Source organism: Moschus berezovskii, chromosome 16 (genome assembly GCF_049115385.1).
Source record: "Moschus berezovskii isolate FMDL1 chromosome 16, NW_MosBer_1.0, whole genome shotgun sequence".
Lineage (NCBI taxonomy): Eukaryota > Metazoa > Chordata > Mammalia > Artiodactyla > Moschidae > Moschus > Moschus berezovskii.
In genome coordinates this window covers 67,333,171-67,352,810 of record NC_142475.1, presented here as the reverse complement: position 1 = coordinate 67,352,810, position 19,640 = coordinate 67,333,171, and the positions used below count along the sequence as shown (strand labels likewise).

The following is a 19,640-nucleotide window of genomic DNA, read 5'->3' as shown; positions in this document are numbered from 1 at the left end:
TGACCATCTGGTGATGTCCATGTGTAGAGTCTTCTCTTGTGTTGTTGGAAGAGGGTGTTTGCTATGACCAGTGCGTTCTCTTGGCAAAACTCTGTTAGCCTTTGACCTACTTCATTTTGTACTCCAAGGCCAAATTTGCCTGTTACTCCAGGCAGCCCTTGACCTCCTAAGTTTGCATTCCAGTCCCCTGTAGTGAAGAGAACATCTTTTTTGGGTGTTAGTTCTAGTGTCAGTCAGTCAGTCAGTCAGTTCAGTTGCTCAGTCATGCCCAACTCTTTGCGACTAGTGTTAGTAGAAGAAATCAAACAAAGATCACATCCCTAGAGCTAAAACTGAAGGCTCTGGTGATCTCTGGGAAAATCATGACTGTATATCAAAGTGTTGCTTTGCCTTTAGAGGGTCCTTAATACATTACTGTTAGTAGTGAGAATGTCTTGACAGCTTCAATCAGATCAACATAAATCAGCCCTCTTCTTTAACTAAAACTAGCGCTAACAGTCAAACTTATTCACACCACCCTCCTTCATAAATACCTGGAGTATTTGTTTTTGTATGTTCCACTAGTGTGTGAGTTACTTCAGGGAAAGTGACTACAGATTGTTTTCCACTTCATTCCTATTACCTGGCATACATAGTCGCCTCTGAGTTAGTTCTTAATGGGATGAACATACGAATGAATTTACTAAGGTCCTTACAGGTACTCAGGACCAAATAGCTTTGTTTTTGTTTGTTTAATAGAGTCCAAAGGTGTCATCCTTGTCCTCCCTTCGTCATAATAAGATAGTTTGATGGCAAGGAGAGAGGAAAAAAAAAAAAAAAAACCGTGGGAAGAAGGTGAGTTACACCAGGATATCAGAGGAAGCAGATAATGCTAGTGATTGTTCTTGTCAGCTTAGAACAGGCAGGATATAAATACATGTTATAGAAGAGGAAATTGAAGAGAGACACAGGGAAACAGGTTCGAGATTTTGAAAAACAGCATGGTCAGGACCTGCTTACTCAGAGGCAATTAGACTATGACCCAGGGCAAATCATGCTTCACTTTACTGTTATTGTTCAAGTGAGATGAAATTTCATAAGCCCAGAAGCCCCAGCCCTTCCTGCCTATTTCGTTGGAGCTTGAACTAGTAGTTTTCAAGGGGTGAGTCTTGGGTTAAGGCTAAATGCTCCCTCATCATAAGCCCAAATTAACAGAGGCGAGTTCTGTCTTTCTTCTCAGTGACCCCAGTCCTCTATCCCATCTTTTGTTTTTGCTAAACTTTAATTTTAAAGGCATTTATGGTACATAAAACCTTCAATTATAGCTTTTTAGTAGACATACCATGGACAACTTAAAATTTATTTACTTACATTTATTTTTAAAATAATTGCTTTCATCTAGAAAAAAGTAATTGCTTTCATCTAGTAATTGTGTTCATCTAGTTAACACACAGCTATTTTGAGTTCAGGAAAATTACTCCCCTTGCCCATGGACTCTTGCAACCAGAAGAACTCAGAGTTCTTCAGCTGTCATGTGAGCTAGGTGGTTGCTACCCCTGGATCACAAGATGGGGTCTGCAGATTGTGCCTCCAAACGCCCCAGGGGTTCAGAGGCCAAAGCTTTGCAAAGGAAACTGTGGACCTGATGGTGGTATTGAGTTGAACTTCAGTACAAACAGATTGGGTCTACAATGGGAAACCCAAGTGCTTGGCCACCAGGGAGCTAGCAAGCCTGGCGAAGTACAAGAAGAAGACACAGAGAGGGATTCTCCACCCACTTTCTTGAACCTTCTATCTCAACACATCCCGGTTGCCCGCCTTCTGCGTTCTAGCTCTAGAAAATGTTCATTGCCTCCTGTTCCTGAAGAACGCCAGGAAAAACTCAGCCCTTTCGGTCATTCTTGTTTGCAGGGTGCATGTCATGGCTAGTTTACAAACAGGGTCCTTGCCTACACATGTTATCATCTTGGATAGGAGGAAGGTCTGCACATTTTAGGTGGCACTAAACTGACTCATCTAGTAGTTTAGATCAGTACTCAGGCTCCCAGTCTCTGATGTATCCCAGAGTGACTGGAGAAGGGCTCAGGAAAGCTTGCTCAACTGGCTTCTGGTGCTAAAGAAAGGTTTTCCTAGAAAGGAAGCCACAGTAACACTCTACTGACTTTGGGACCAGACAGCCAATGCACAAGAGGATAAATGAGGGAGATTATGACAAATGCAGCCCGTTTGCTGTCCACAGACTTCGCTTTCAGTATTTATTTTTTAATATTTATTTGACTGTGTCGGTTCTTAGTTGTGGCACATGGGATCTTTCATTGTATGCAGTTTTAGTTGCACGTGGATTGTTAGTTCCCTGATCAGGGATCAAACCCATGTCCCTTGTATTGCAAGGCAGATTCTTAACCACTCGACCACCAGGCAAGTCCCTGAGTTGTTTGTTTAAATCATTGCCCAGAGAAATCCAACGCAGCTGCAGCCCATCTTTGGTTACTAGGCCAAGAGTTTGCAACACTCTGCCCAGGTCCTCTCCTACCCAGGTTGGTTCCCCTGCATGGCCTTGGGTTGGGGTGGGGCTGGGGAGGGAGGTCAGACCCTCACCCCAGGGCCCACAACCCCCTCAGTGACTTTGGACAGTTCCCTTGTCTCTGAACCTCAGTCTCTTCATTTGTAAAATGGAGGCAAGGCCCACCTCATAAGTTCAGTGTGTAAGGATGAGGTGAGACTCTGTACTAAGAGTATTTGCCTTTGTGTCTGGCACAGACTTAGAAGTGGCAGTGAGCCCACAGCTCCGTCCACACATCGATACAAACCAGCCTGGTACAAACCAGCCTTATGTCTAGCCGGGTCACGTCTGAGGTCAGCCTCAGAGCCTCAGTTTGCATACCTGTCTCCTCACCTCCTGACCCATTCTTGGGTCTCTCCCACTTTGAGCCCCCCAGCTTCCTTTTCCTCCCGGGCTCACACTTGCTCCTGGGCCCCAGCTGCAGGTTCAGCTTCTTGGCTGGACACGGGGCTCCCTCCTGGAAGAAGGTTTGTATTTGCCCTTCAGATCTCCCTAGAGGCACCTCAGCCATCCTTTCAAGAGGTATCTGGGCTGGAATCAGCTGTGCTACCTCCTGAGTTCTAAGGTGCCCAGGCACATCCCCCACAGGTGGGGACAGGACTGTGAGATGGGGGAATGGACTGCAGGGTTGGCATCGAGGGCTCTGCTCACGTGGCCAATTCTCTGTGGCTCACAATCTTCACAGATGCTCTCTCCTTGCTCTTCTTCCCTGATCACACCCTACCCATGCCACTGGTTTCAGCAAAATCCATTTCCCAGAGCAACTGCTATGAATGAATATTTGTGTCCCCTACTCCCCAAACTCATATCTTGAAGCCCTAACCCACAAGGTAGTGCTATTTGGGGGTGGAGCCTTTGGGATGTAATTAGGTTTAGACGACATAATGAGAGCATCTTCCCAGGTGGCGCTAGTGGTAAAGAGCCTGCCTGGTAATGCAGGAGACTTAAGAGACCCAGGTTTGATCCCTGGGTCGGGAAGATCCCCTGGAGGAGGGCAAGGAAACCCACTCCAGTATTCTTGCCTGGAGAATCCCATGGATGGAGGAGTCAGGTGGGCTGCGGTCCACAGGGTCACAAAGAGTCGGACCCAACTGAAGTGACTTAGCATGCACTCACGAGGTCACGAGGGCCCTCATCAGGCTACGAATCTGCCAGTACCTTGATTGTGAACTTCCCTGACTCTGGAACTGTAAGAAAGCAATTCTGGTTGGTTAAGCCACCCGATCTCTTGATGTTTTGTTACAGTAGTCTGGAGTAAGACAAAAGCTTTCCTTGAGTCACAATTAGGAGCCTTCCCCTCAATTATATTCCCTCAGGAAATATTCTATATGTGCTTTTTCACTGCACTTATTATAATATGTATTTATACTTATTTATTATGCATTTGGTCAAGGTTTTCTTCCCCTGTATTTGTTAGGCTATAATACGTTAAGATGTAGAGATATATTGTAGGTAAGAGACTCCACTTGACATAATGGAAGTTTATTTTTCTCTCAGGTAAAACTTGCAGTTGGAATAGTGGCTCTGCTCCACAGAGTCACCTGTTTTGCCATCCCTAGGGTGTCCCCTCATTTATGTGGCCCCAAATAGTTCATAGTAGTGTCCTCATTCTTGCCAGTGGGGGGGATGGAAGGGGAAGGGGCAGTGACGCCCTTTCCCTTTAAGGACTGGAGCATAGTGCCTGATGTATATTGAGCATCCAGTAAATCATCCATGGTCCTGCTACGGTGCTGTCATGCCTTCCCCATCCTAGGACCCATCGCAGAGAGTGTCAGTCACCATATGTTAGTGGATACCTACGGAAATAGGGCAATACGTATGCTCCAAAAAAGCCGCAGAGCATTTTCCAAAGATCTGGTGTCTGCTGGCTCTCCTTCAGACTTCTGGTTCCTACTCTGTGGGCTCCTCTTTCCCAGAAAACAGTCTCGTCTTCCTGGAGTGGACAGGCTGAGGCCTGTGAGGCTATACTGGTGGCTGATTTTCAGAAGTCCAGCACCCACACCCAGTTCAAATGTCACCTCTTCTGTGAAGCCTTCCCTGACCCTCTTCCTCCCGCTCGCTTCCTGCCCAGGAAGGCCTGGAAGAATGAATCACTTCCTCTGTACTCTCGCTGCTCCCTGCCCATTTCTGTTTGAGCTTTTATCCCACTGGAAACAGAGGGAGAACTTGGGCTGGTTCCATTTGGTGTCACCCAGGCATCAGCCTATGATGCTTGTCCTTGTACCCTCAACTCCTGGGAGCCTTCCACCATTAGAGGAGGGTCATCTCTTGGACTTCCCTGGCAATCCAGTGGTTGAGAATCCGCCTGCCAGTGCAGGGGGCATGGGCTCGATCCCTGGGCTGGGAGGATCCCACATACTGCAGGGCAGCTAAGCCTGTGAGCCACAACAACTGAGCCTGCATGCCCTAGAGTTCATGCTCCACAACACGAGAAGCCACCACAACTAGAGAGTAGCCCCTGCTCACACGTGTAGCAGTGAAGACCCAGCGCAGCCAAAAATAAATTTTAAAGAGAGTTGTCTTCATGATTAGTCAGATTGCAGTTGAGTAAAGTCTTGAGGGCATACACGGGTGCCATTTTGCTGATTAACAGAATATGCTGGTTGCTAGTAAGTTCAGAGGCCAAGGAGAAGGACAAAGAGTATTGGTCCCCAGCACTGGCCGTCCACGATGCTCAGAGGAACAGAGGGCGGACAGGCTGAAGAGGCTGCTCAGGTTTCTAGGAGCCCCCTGCTTCTGATGCTGGATACTGCGTGCCGGGATAAGACAGCTGGGTCTAGAACCCTGGCTCTTCTACATGGTCCCTCTCGGTTGAGAGCTTTCACTTTGGGCTCCACGGGCTCCATGGGCTCCACTGACATCCCCCTTCAGCGTACCCTAACAGGCTCCGAGGAGGAGGAAGAAGCCTTACCCTGTCTCACTCTGGATTTCTAAGCCTCCAGTCTCCACAAGCATAGGCTTTTGACCAAACACTCAGAACCTTTCTCTCTAGGTCTGTATCATCCCTGTGTTGAGACAGAGATGAAGCCCTGTTCATTTGTCTGAAGGAGGAGGAGTCACAAGGCAGCAAGAAGCAGGAGTGGGTGCTTTTAGGCAAATACAGGTTAAGACGTCAGTGGCCGTCTGCCTCCTCCAGCTGTCTCACTATTGTTTCTGCTCATCTTCCTCGCTAGACTGGAAGATGCAGGATGCAGGGCGGAACTGTGCATTATTGTTTTCACATTCAAGGCCTGTGTTAGGGCACCTTTTTGGTAAATATTCAGTGAATAGTCTTGAATCTATATGACAGCTCTTTGTTGGAAAGTGGTCATCACTTATATTTGTTAACACTCTCCAGACGTCTTCATTACTTTGTCTTATCCTCAAGACAATCTTAGTAAGGAAAAGTGGGCACTGTTATTCCTTACCTTATGGAGACCAGAGAATTAAGAGACTTGGCCTAGGGTCCCCTTGTTGGCTAAAAGCAGGGCTGACACTGAGACCAAGTTCTGCTTGCTTCAAGGCCCATTTTCTCTTTCCGTAGGATAAAAACAGGAAAAGGGAGACAGAAAGGGTGTGGGCCGTTATTGGAACCCTGGGACTCCTGTTAGCCTGCTCAGAAATAGAGTCCTCTGAAATAAAGTCCCTTACCTCAGGGTCAGGTTGAAGCCTGGGGTCAGAGAATAATCTAGAAAAGGATGCTCAGGCTGAATAACGCACCCCTTGGTCAGAGCGGCTAATAGGTGTTGGCCTAGAACAACTAAAACAGTTCTCTTATTGTTTAGCCCCCTTATTCAACATTCTTAAAAATTGTTGAATACCTAAAAGAGCTTTTGTTTACATGGGTTGTACCTATCGATATTTTCAGCAATTGAAGAATTAAAGATGAGTAATTTTAAAAATATTTATTGAAGATTAAAATTTAACATAAAGTTCATTTTACATTTTTACATCTTTAATGTAAAAGAGGTTGTTGTTATTGTTGTTTGTTTTTTAAATTGTCTCCAACAAACTTCATCTTCCCATCCCTGATGGGAGGTGAGTCCAAAATGAAAGGGGGCTCGGAACCCACTTTGGGAGTTGTAGGTAGAGATTTGGCAAGTCCTCAAGCTCAGACTTCCCCACTGGGTGTTAGATGTATTGGAGGGTAGGTAGGTCTGCTTGGTCACAGGACCATGGAAGCAGGAGGGAGCATGGGGGCCCTGGGACCCCTATCCCGAGACAGAAGTTTGGAGACGTCCCCTGGGAGCCGGTAGAGATTAAAGAAGGCTGATCCTCATCCCTGGGAAACGTTAGAGGTTTGCTGAGGTCAGCAGGGTTGGACCCCCAGCCTGGGGAGGGAGTGGTTAAGAGATTGAGGAGACTGCCTGAGGCCTCCAGACAAGAGCTGCAGATGAAGGCCCAGGGCTGACTGGGACTCTGCTGTCTACTACGTTCTCTGGCTTAATGGAAGGCTGCTGGTCAACCTCAGCATTTCGTCTCTTCCAGTTTTTTTTAGTTCCAGTACATGTGGATGTGCAACCCCTCACATCTAGGCAGTAGGAAAAGGGAGGAGTGTTTTAACAGCCTTTTCAAATAACTGTGGCTGTTCCTCTTTGATACCCACAAAACTTGAAAAGAGGAAGTTTCCTAAAGATTAGTTGCCATGTGAAATCTGAAATTGTAACCATGAAATGTTCATACTCTGTTGTATTAAAACTTATTGATCTTTGACCAGTGCTGATCTGTACTGTTGTGCACTGGTCTCTGGGAAGCTATTAGTGTATTGATTTATACCGCTTCTCTAGATGAAAGCACATTTCCTTATGAAATAATCGAAAAATCACATCTATTAATATTACCTGGAAAAAGAAAATGGCAACCCACTCCAGTACTCCTGCCTGCAAAATCCCATGGGCAGGGGAGCTTGGCAGGCTGCAGTTCATGGGGCCACTGCTGATATCATCAGTAAAGTCTTTTAAGTATTGGAAAGCTGTCATGCTGCTCTTAGTGGCAAGTGAATTCCCCGCCCCCCCCATTCTAATTTTCACTCAAAAGCTCAAGTTTTATCAGCAACAGAAATTGTCAGTTGCTTTCTTTTGTGTGACAGGGTTACTTTGTTTATTTGTTAAGAAAATGTCTGCCAGATACCTACATCTGAATAACTGTACCTTGTTAGGCATTCTCTCAGGTACAGAATTGCATTCCATGGAAGGAGAAAAGAGAGAACAGTTTATCTTGCAACTCAAATATTTGTGGAGGACTGTCTTTTGCATAAGATAACCACCTTACTTTGGTACACAGCAGAAATGCTTTCTGTGTAGTTCCCATTCAATCACACTTTAGTGGGAAACTGGCTGTTTTTTCCTCTGTGAGTGCTTGGGGATGAAGGATACAATGACAACCAGTATAGTTGGCGCCACTGCTTTGATTCGTGCTAAGGTACCAGCAGTTTTGCCCCCCTTTGCTTTTGTACCATTAGCTCAAATGTCCACACAGCAAAAAGGCAATTAATGTTGTGGTTTTCTTAAGGAAATAGCTTTGACCTTGAAGACCCTCTGAAAAATGTCTTGGGGGTCCTGGGAGCCCATAAAACATCCTTTGATGGTTGAGAACCACTGCCCTCAAGCAATAATTAGCAGTAGAAATCCAGAGTCAGCTGGTAGAGAAAAATAATCATTCCTCTTGATCCCAGGAGATTCGTGTCTAGTCCCAGCCCTTCTCTGGGTCTCAGTTGTATCTTCATAAAAGGGGATAATAATGTCTTCCTTACAGAGTTGTTGTGAGAAGTCAATCATGATGATGCAGTGAAAGTGCATTTTTGTGGATAAAGTTCTGGGAAAAGAAAAGGAACTAGGTCCTTTCGGAGTCTCTGAGCATCCTTAGGGAAGGGAGAAGCCAGGCCTCAAGTCATGTTGCCAAGATGACTCTACTCTGCCCATGTCAGTCACGCTAGAAGGGGAAGGAACTTCTCCCCATAGTGCACCCTCCAGGGAGTGGAAAGGACCGTGAAGCCTCTCTCCTTTCCTACTCCTTTGCCCCCCACCCTTGAATCTCAAGTGGGCCCTCAGGTCTACCCAGCAACCCTACATTTATTTCATTGGTTTGCTCTTCCACAGTCCAAGACAACCACAAGAGAAAATTTACGGGCTCCAGAGCTAAGCAAAGAATTCTTGGACTTGACACTAAAAAGCACAGTCCTTAAGAGGAAAAACTGATCAATCGGACCTCATCGAAGTTAAAAGAGTTCGCTCTGTGAAAGACCTATTCAGATGAAAAGACAAGCTGCACCCTGGGAGAAAATATTTGCAAGTCATTTATCTGACAAAAAGCTTGTGTCTAGAATATATAAAGAACTTTCAAAAATGAACAGTAAAAATAGTTAGAAAATAGAACAGAAAATGAGCAAAAATCATAAAGATTTCACGGAAGAGGTTATATAGATGATAAGCAGGAATATGAAAAGATGTTCATCATCACTCCCAGGTGGGGCTAGTGGTAAAGAATCCTCCTGCCAATGCAGGAGATGAGAGAGATGCGGGTTCCATCCCTGGGTCGGGAAGATCTCCTGGAGGAGGAAATGGCAACCCACTCCAGTGTTCTTGCCTGGAGAATCCCAGGGACAGGGGAGCCTGCTGGGCTTCCGTCTGTGGGGTCACACAGAGTCGGACACGACTGAAGTGACTTAGCAGCAGCAGCAGCAGCAGCAGCAGCATGGCTGATATATGTATACCTATGGCTGACTCATGTTGAGGTTTGACAGAAAACAGCAAAATTCAGCAAAAGCAATTGTCCTTCAGTTAAAAATAAATTAAAAAAAAAAAGAATAATGTGACCCAGGAATGGAAAAAGTAAATTATTTACTTAAAAAAAAAAAATGGATAGATGATGTCACAGCTCAGCTCCAGTCCCCAAAGAGTTTCTTGTCATACTAGAATAAATCCAGACTATTGATCATGTTTAACAAGCCCTACAGGTTTTGGCCCCTTGCCTCCAGTTTTACTTCCTACCTTACTCTCTTCCTTACTCTTTTCTTGGAACACAGGCATATGATCCTTTGAGTGTCCAAGCTTGTTCCTGCCTCAGGGCCTTTACACTTGACATTTCCTCTGCTGGGAACCCACTTACCCCACATTTGCATGATTTCCCCTCATCACTCAGATCTTGATCAGATCTGATCAAATACCATGCCTTAGAAAATCCTTTCTCAACTACTCTGCCCAAAATAAAACCCATAGTCTCTTTCTCATTTTTGCCTTGACAGTTTATTATGTATGGGTTTACTTATTTGCGTTTCCTGTCTCCCCAAGTAGACTTCAGGCTCGATGTGGTAGGATGGGGTAGGGTTCTTGCCTGTTACATTTCCCACTGCACCCCTACAGGCATGGCACATGGGAGCTGCTCAGTAAACCTGTCAAGTGAATGAATGAATATAAAGTGGTGAATTGATGTAGGTAAATGTTTGCTCTGCCACATGTTACTCCGCGCTGAGCTCTCCTTACATTCCTTGCAAAGCCAATCTGCTGAGGCCTGGGGGACTAATTTTTCCATAAATAGAGCTAGGTGTGAGTCTCACTCTGACATGAGGGTGGCCGTGTGGATCTGAGCAAATCACATCAGCCTTTTGTGTCTCCTTACTGCATCTGAAATGAGGATGGCCCTAAGGAGCCTGGGGATAATAAGATGTCAGCATCTCTTTCCTAAACCCGCACCTCCTCCTGGTTCCCGTCTCAGCCCGTGATACCACCGTCCACCCACTCACCCAAACCAGGAACCTGGATGACTCAGTCTCCCTGCCTTCCTTTTTCACTGCCCCCACACCCAAGCAGTTGCCAGGTCTTAACTAGTCTTCTCGTAAACCTCTCCCACCATTCTTCCACTGCTGTCTTTTCTCTAGTCATCATCTCTTGCCCAAACCATTGCAGTATCCTCCCTAATTGGTCTTCCCCTTATCATCATACCACTGCTGAAATAGTGCTATTTTGCAAGTCTGATTATATCAGTACCTTATCTAAAACCCTTAAATCATGCTCCATCACTTTCCGGATAGAGAGCAGATCCTTTCCCTTAGCACTGATCTAGCACTGGTCATCTCTTAATCCCGTTGCCCTTCCCTAACACTTCCTGTAAGCGCCAATCACATGTTGAAACAAGTCCTTCTCAGTCCCCTCTCCCTGACTTTGCTCATGTTGTTCCTTCTGTCTGCTGCCTGGCATTTCGAAGACTGTCAGGGCTCAGCTTAGCATCGTCCAGTGGCCGCCCTGACTTGCCGGTCTACTCAGCATCCCTCCATGCTTCCATGATAACCCACAGCTGACTCGATCACAGCACAGGGCTTAACACACAGTAGGCCCTTAATAAATGTTTTTCAAATGAGCCATTATTTAATAAGAATTATAAAGAATATTACATGCAATTAATATTAAATGCAAAAAAATCACCCATTTTTAGAGCTCTTCCAACCCAGTGGGTGTACTTAGCCAAAGAACGAAGTCTGAATTCAAAGAGACGTGGGATCGAATCCCAACTCTGCCACCTACTAGCTGAATGACCTTGAGCCTTAACCTCAACGAGGAAAATAATGGGACTTCTACAAAGTGTTGTCATGAGCATGCAATGAAACCAAGCCCAAGAAGCACAGAGAATACGAAGCTTGGCACATAATGAGCAGCCAATATAGTGCCACCTACTAGCTGAATGACCTTGAGCCTTAACCTCAACGAGGAAAATAATGGGACTTCTACAAAGTGTTGTCATGAGCATTCAATGAAACCAAGCCCAAGAAGCACAGAGAATACGAAGCTTGGCACATAATGAGCAGCCAGTATAGTATATTAGTATAGCTCCCTCTAGTGGTCATGGCACAAGAAAAGGAGGGGAAAAAAAAATAGAGAGGCGCCAGGAGAGTGAGGATGAATGCAAGAGTAGACAGGGTGAGATCTTGGTCTGAAGAGCAGGAAGGGAAGTGGGCAGGAAGCAGCCTGAGGGGGTGGGTGCCACCTCCAAACAGCTAGAGCAGCTGAGATGGAGGGGACTGGATGGATATCCCTAGCCTGCTGGTGGAGCTGAGAGCACTGCGGTGTTGTCCAGAGTTAGAAAAAGTGGAGGGAGGGTTAGGCTCATCTCCAACTTGTGGCCATCCTATCTGAAGACCGTTTCCCTGCCCTCCTGCCACCACGGCATTACAAGCGCCTGACTGATGCTCAGCCCTGCTGCGCTGAAGGGTGAGTGCGGAAAGGGAAGTCCACAGAGGTCAGTCTGGGGCCTGCAAAGAGCCCTGGATTCAGCCTGGGTTACACTCTGGGTGAACCCATTATCAGCTGTGTGACATCAGCCTCCTCATTCAACTTTTCTGATCTTCAGTTTGCTCATCTGTAAAATAGGGATAAACTACCTACTTTGAAAGATTTAAGGGTTGAGATAAAGATGGAAAATGTTTAGTGCAAAATAGTCTAAATTGTAATTCCCTCCCTCTCATCAAGCTTGCTCAGTTTTTGTTTAGTCTTAGCACCCTGACCTAGTATTTTGTAGAATTTACTTGTTTATTCTCATTTCTATCTACAAGAGACCATCAGCTTCAGGAAAGCAGGGACTTTGTTCAGCGTCTTGTTTGCCACTGTAATCCCAGCACCCCAGCAATGTCTGGATTGAGTAAATGAACAAATGAATTCTATTCACTTAATCTCTTCCACTAGAGTGTAAGGGAGCTTCCCAGGTGGCTCAGTGGTGAAGATCCCACCTGCCAATGCAGGAGACACAGCTTCGATATCTGGGTCGGGAAGATTCCGTGGCGAAGGAAACGGCAGCCCACTCCAGTATTCTTGTCTGGGAAATCCCATGTGCAAAGGAGCCTGGTGGGCTACAGTGCATGGGGTCACAAAAAAAGGTGGACTTGACTCAGCGACTAAACAACAAATAGAATGTAAACTTCCTGACAACAGGATTCTATCAGTTATTTATTGTGTTAAAATAAATTGCCCCAAGACTTAGTGGTTTAAACAGTGAGAATCATGGTATCTGTGGATTGGGAATTTGAGAGGGGCTCACAAAGAGTCTGATACGACTGAGAGACTAAGCTCAGCATGGGAGGGCAGGTCAACTCAGGATCTCTCATAAGGTTGAACCTCAGATGCCAGCGGGGTTATCGTCATCTGAGGGCCTAACAGAGCCTGGAGGACCCATCCCCAAGGTGGCCCGCCCACGTGGCTGACGGTGGCTGCTGTTGTTGCTTCCTCTCCAGGTGAACATTTGTCAGGCTGGTGCTGACTGCCTTCCTGACGTGGCAGCTGGCTTCCCCTAGAGCCTACAATCCAGGAGACCATGAAGGAAGCTGAAAAGGCCTCTATGATCAAATCTAACTCCAGGGCATCAGAGTCCCACATCCTCCTGCCACGCTCTGTCGGTCACACAGGCCAGTCTCAATTCACTTGGGAGGAAACCATACGAAGGTGTGAATACCAGGAAATAAGGACCATTGGAGCCATCTTGGAGACTGGCTACCACAGGGGTAGTTTGTCAATGTGACACCCGTGCCTGGATACCTGGTTGGCATTCAAAAAGCATGAGTTGAATCTGAATGGACATGTATGTTGCAGTGCTAAGTATCACAAAGAACTCAGACCCTGCCTTCAAGGAGCTGGCCTCCTAGTGGAGGAGGTAAGATACATAAAGAGACCTTTATGAGTCTGTGTTCCATAGTGGGAGATGGTCTAAAAATTCCTGGAAGGTGTCTTAGTCTGCTGCAGGCTGAGATGAGGGAAGAGTTCCTGGAGTGGGCGACGTGGGCAGAGTTCTGAAGCATGAGTTGAAGTACGCAGGGGAGAAGGAAAGGAAATTCCAAAGAAACAAAGGGAGACGGAAGGAGGGTGAAAACAGATGTATCAGCAGCATCGTGTTTATCCCCCTTTTATATCCATCAGACTTTCATTTAGTTCCCTTGCCCATAGTAATAATATACAGCATTGTGTGTGCGCTTCTCATCAAGACATGTGAAGCACCACCCAGGGAGCAGGATCTGTGCTAAGTGCAGGGAATGCAAAGACTAATCGTGTGGATGGCTCTAAGAATGTGAGAGGATGGGGCAAAGGCACGTGCCTTTGAAAGTACAGTAGTTTGTAAGGATTATGATGTGTTTCAGAATAGGATAAATTCCTCGAGGCGTGTGGCAAGGACTTGGAGTGCTAAAAGGAGTTGCTACTATAAACATTTGAAGGAAGAACCCGCTGAGAAAAATCTGAGACCAACCTGATCCCATGGTCAAGAAAGATGCCATTTTTTTTTCCAGACTGATTCAGTCTCTTGCAACACCTCTCCTGCATGCCTTCACCACCCCCAGCCCCTGAGGGGTTCAGGGGAAAGATGGGCTGGGAAGGTAGTGTGTGGCAGGGGAGTTGTGTGGGGGTCTGGACATCCCATTGTATTTCCCAGGTGGCACTAATGGTATAGAATACGCCTGCTAACATAGGAAACTTAAGAGACCTGGGTTCAATCCTTGAGGTGGGAAGATTACCTGGAGTAGGGCATGGCAGCCCACTCCATTGTTCTTGCCTGGAGAACAATGACACAGATAGAGAAGCCTGGCAGGCTACAGTCCTGGGTTGAAAAGACTGTAGGGTTGAAAAGAGTCAGACATGACTGAAGGGACTTAACACGGGTGTCCCATATGGTATGTCCCACTGCATCTTGGACAGGTTCTAGTCTCACAAGACTCTAGAGGATTCAAGGAGTTTATATCCTTATTTTGAATATTTCTTCATTTTGCTTCTCCAGTCTTAGTTGTGGCATATGGGACCTTTAGTCTTTACGTGTAGCATGTGGAATCTTAGTTCCTAGACCAGGCATTGAACCCAGGCCCCTTGCATTGGAGGCTCAGTCTTAGCCACTGGACCATGAGGGAAGACCCCACAAGGAATTTAGAACCCAGAGGACTGCAGCTAGTTCTTCCCACCTCCCCTGAGCTCCCCATGGTCTCAGGGCAGCCACTCCCCAGGCTCTGAGGCTGCCCCCCACCCCTTGCACAGCCCAAGGATATCAGCTGACCATCCATGAACTCTTCTTTACACTAAGGGACATTAACTTCACCCTAACCATGATGGCCAACACCTCCAAGACACTGAGAAACCTCCTTTCCAGGCCGCATGAATCAGTCAAGCCACAGCCCACACAGTGATAATCTCCATAGAGCACATTCTGTCCCTGCCCTCACCCCTGGTGACAAACAGGACCAGGCATCAGCAAAGCATGAGGAGGAAGTCAGTTCTCCGAGAGGTGGGAGCAAGATCACTCTGGAAAGGCTTCATGGCAGAGGTGTCCTTTAAGTTGAACCTTGGGAGATGTGTCTGCCAGACAGAGTGGATGGGGAAGGGTCTTGGGGAAGGAAAAAAGCTTGAACAAAGAGCAGCGAGACCCACCGGCACCTTTGAATAGCTATGGGAGCCTCTGGGGTGGGTCAGAGGGGAGCACGGGTAGTGGTAAATGCAGCGGGAGGCAGAGCCTGAGTCACAGAGGACCCCGTGGCCAATACGAAAGTGTGCACACTGCCCGAAAGGTCAAGATTCGTGAAGTTACTTTAGGGTTCTGAACCAGAGAGTTATCACTGGAGCAGGCTTTCCCTTTCAATGACATGTGACTCCAGATAAGATACTTAACCTCTTCGTGCCTCAGTTTCCACATCTGTGAAATGGGGATAATGTGAGTATCTTTTTTTTGTTGTTATTTTTTAACTTTTGGAGTTAAAAAACAAAACCCCTGTCTGGGCCCTTCCCTTCCTGGAGCTGTCGGCATTCCTGGGGAGACATGCTGTGAGGCCAGGATGGAGAGTCACCAGGGACCTCACCTAACTGTCCTGGTCACTGATCCCTGGGGTGGTAACAGCACCACAGAGCCTGGTAGTGAAGGGCAACTCCGTCTCCAGCCCCATGGCGGGCCCTCAGTGGCCAGCTGTAGCTCCATTTGCCAGGCTGGATGGAGCTGGCTCTTGTTAGGTCTCCGCATGTTTTCTAGACCACTGCTGTCTGAAATTGCGTGGAAAAGGGCTATGAACTCAAGTCTCCGCTCCTCCTTATCCCAGATCATATCCTGCTATGACGGAAACCTCTCAGGAATTCTCCTTCTGACTATAGTGTCCCTCTGGTGGACTTTGCCGAATGAGCCTCTAGCACTTCCTTCTACCTTGCTGGTAGTTTTCCTGCTCTCCCCTTGTCACTATTGACATTTTGGGCCGGATCAGTCTTTGCTGTCGGGACTGACCTGTGCATTATAGGCTATTTAGCAGCATTTCTGCCTCTACCCAGTAGATGCCAGTGGTACCATCCCCTCCAGTTATGACAACCAAAAATAACTGCTGCCATTGCCTGATGTCCCCTGGGCAGTCTCCACTGCTTGTGAGTCTTTGAGGGTGGGGTTCATGTCTAGATTGGCTTCTTATCTCTTCCAGCGCCTTGCACAGTGCCTGGCACCTGATCAGTGTTTATTTGGTGACTGTGAGGGAACTTATGTGTGATTGTTCACGTTTGTGGATTCAGGGGATGGAGAGCTCGTGAGATGGGGATGTAGAATGTCTCCCTCTACTTGTCTTTCTTCCTCCCACACAAGTGTGTAGCAGGCCCTGGGCTTCTCTGTCGCTGCAAAGACTTGTGCCCAAACCCTCGTTTCCAAAGTCCATGAAGGTGAACAGGATTTGAGAATAAAATGATTTTCCTCTGGATTTCCTTTTTTTTTCATTATTTGACTGCAGTGGGTCTTAGTTGTGGCAGGTGGGCTCTTCGGTGCCTCCTGCGGGCTCTTTTCATGGGGGCGCATGGACTTTCTAGTTGTGGGACACAGGTAGTTGGAGCCTGTGGGCTTAGTTGCTCCTCAGCCTGTGGGATCTTAGTTCCCCCATCAGAGGCAGAACCCACACCCCTGGCATGGCAAGGCAGATCCTTCTGCACTGGACCACCGGGGAGGTCCCTTTCCTCTGGTTTTAGAAGAGATTTCCAGAGGCTCGGACAGGAGGTAAGAGAAAAGTCTGTGAGTCCCAAGGCTGTGGCTGGAAATTGTGAACCAAGAGATGTGATCGTAGGCAGGGACCCATGGGCTCGGCCACGACTTTGGGTTCCAGGTGTGGGCACAGAAGTGGCAGAGCCCACCTGGCCCGAGATAATGGACATCTGAGGGAGATCTGGGGGTGCTGGTGACTGGTGGGACCCTCTGGAAACCTGAGCATTGTGTAAGATCTCAGATCCCTGGCACAAACTCTGGAGGACTCAGGGAACAGAAACTCTGAGAATGACTGAGGCAGTGTGAAACTGGAGATGAAATCAAGTTGATTTATTGAAAACAAAAAGATGCCACTATTTCTGACACACCGGACCTTCTAGCTTGGTTTTTGTACTAAGTGTGAAGGGATAAAATTAATAATAGCTAATATTTATTGAGTGCTTAATATGTACCAGACACGGTTCTTTCAGGTTTTGGTGAATTGTCTCTTTTTAATTTTCGGGGCATCCCAGATGGTTCTAGTAGTAGAGAACCCGCCTGCTAATGCAGGAGACAGAGATGCGGGTTCGATCCCTGAGTCTGGAAGATCCCCTGGAGGAAGGCATGCAACCCACTCCTGTATTTGCCTGGAGAATTCCATGGACAGAGGAGCCTGGCGGGCTACAGTGCATAGGGTCCCAAAGAGTCGTACGCGACTGAAGTGACCTAGCACGCATGCATGCGTCCTCTCTTAATTTTCACAGTATTCCTATAGTCGGTTCCACTGTAATCACCAATTGAGGGATGAGGCATTGCTGATATAGTCTAGCTGGACAACTTGCTCCAAGGTTTAGCTCTACCTGGTGGAGGCAGAATATTTAGTAACAATAGCAAACACACGTAACACTTATTGTGTCAGGCACCATGTCCTGAGCTTTACATGAGATGATTTACTTAATCTTTACAACAACCTAGTGAGGTAGGTGTTACCACCACTCCCATTGTATAGAGAAACAAATGGAGAAATAAGAGATTAATTTGCTCACGTCTCCCAGCTCATATTCGGCAGACTTTGAATTTGAACTTGGAAAGTGTGGGTGCAGAGTTGTGTGTCCAATCCTAATACAGTGCTTCTGAAACTTGCAGAAGAATGCAAGCCCTTAACTCTTAACTGTACTCTGTTGGGTGGGCACCTGGATATTCACAAATGATGAAGTATTTAAACAGGCTTTTGGGGAGGTACCAGAGGGTGGTTAGAATCAATATGTCTTATGTTCCAACGAGAAGAATCAAGCGAAGCTTTGAGTTATTGGCTGAGCTCTGGAATTTTCAAATAATACTGAACTGGAGATCGTAGCACCCAACCATCAAGTCATTGGCTGTCTTTATACAGAATGGCCATGATATTCTTTAGACTCTGGAGAAAATTGGTTAAAATGAAATATTTTTTTTTCCTTTGAAACTGCAAAACCAGTTGTTTTTACATATGCAATTAAAAACAGCTAGCTTGTTAAAATGGGCTTTCCTGGTAGCCCAGATGGTAAAGAATCTGCCTGCAATGTAGATTTGGGATACCTGGGTTGGGAAGATCACCTGGAGAAGGAAATGGCAACCCACTCCAGTATTCTTGCCTGGAGAATCCCATGGACAGAGGAGCCTGTTAAAAATGCCTGCCTAGGAAAAAACTTGAAGTTAACCTTTGCCAGGGCTTCTCTGGTGGCTCAGATGGTAAAGAATCCGCCTGCAATGCGTGAGACCTGGTTCGATCCCTGGGTTGGTTGGGAAGATCCCCTGAAGGATTCTGTGGACAGAGAAGCCTGGCAGGATACAGTCCATGGGGTCACAGAGTCGGAGACAAAGCGATTTGACACATAATAGGGACATCAGTGCTGATTTGAGGCTTAGTAATTGAGCTTAGCAACTCCTTGTAATATGTCTACCAGAGACATTAGCCATCTATAGTATTATAAGAGGAGAATCCAAGTCACAGAGGAACAACGGAACGAATTGAGAATGTTCACCTTGGAGAAATCTGAAGGGAACACAGATGTTTTCAACAACCCTGAGGACCTGGGGTCAAACCAACCAGGAGTCAGGCTATCCTGATACTTGCTGGTTTGTTCTCAGCCACCCAGAGTGCTTTGGGTCATGCCTGATCAGTTCATGTCCCATAGCAGGTTCCCCAGATACAATGGGCAGACTTTGTTTAGTCCCTGATTTTGAACTAACAGTAAACACAGTCATTGGGATCTTTTTTCTGTTTGTTTTTGTTTAAGATAACCAGAAAAATATAAACTTAGGAATGATATTGGGTAATAACAAATTCATCTTATTGTTTAATAGGTGTGATAATAACATTGCAGTTATGTGAGAAAATGCTCTGTCAAACCCCACCTACTTTTTTTTTTTTAGTGTACTTTAAAAAAAATTGAGATAACTTACTACGTGGAGTTTGCTTTAAAATACTTTTGAAAAAATAGGTCGGCTGGATGAAACAAGTGTGGCAAAATGCTGATGGTTGTTGAAACTGGGTGATGACTCATAATGCCCTGTAGTCTATATGTCTTAATTTGGAAGCTTTTTATAATAAAAAGGAACAACTGTATTCATGTGTAAGTTTTACCCATAGATATTTTGACAGTTAAGGAAGATGGGTCAAGTGGCTAAATTTGATGCTGAGGTTTCTTAATGCTTCATTTAATAGACTCCAATTACCAACAAAGGTAAAAGGCAGAGGTTTGGGTCTATCTCACTCCTACACTCATTTCTACAGTACTTGCTTAAACCTCACTTGAGGCATTTTATGAACACATCCCAGGCAGGTCAAGGAGCATTCTCTAAAGGAACTTTGTCTCAAGCAAACTGCCCCACCCATTATTTCCTTATCAAGTACATCTCATTCTTGGTGACATGAAGGCTTCTTGGCAGATACATTATCCCCTGAGATAACGCCTTCATCAGAAATCAAATTTAGGATGGCCCTCAGTCACATGGGAGAAGTCAGCCATAGGACTGGAGACCTTGAAAACTTAGCGTTGAGTCATGTCTTACAGTGGTCTTTATTATCTTTGAGGGCAGACATTCTTAGTGCCTTCAACAGAACTTTGCGTGTAATAGTCACTCAGACACCCCAGTTACTGCAGATGAAGTCCTTGATTTTAGATATACACAACAGTGTTTA

General features: G+C 46.2%; 1 protein-coding gene across 14 annotated transcripts in view; it reads left to right on the top strand.

Moving 5' to 3' along the window:
* LOC129557840 (E3 SUMO-protein ligase NSE2-like) overlaps positions 1-19,640 on the top strand; it is a 127,239-nt gene that overhangs the window by 75,320 nt on the left and 32,279 nt on the right. For 2 of the 14 annotated variants that reach the window (XR_016039391.1, XR_016039387.1), the window contains exon 3: positions 12,741-13,156. The exons of 10 other annotated variants lie outside the window; for them this stretch is intronic. The gene's annotated coding sequence lies outside the window, so the exon portion shown is untranslated. Of the gene's footprint in view, positions 1-8,619; positions 11,725-12,740; positions 13,157-19,640 lie in introns of all 14 variants that reach the window. 2 more of the 14 variants (XR_016039385.1, XR_016039383.1) reach the window with 2 other exon arrangements.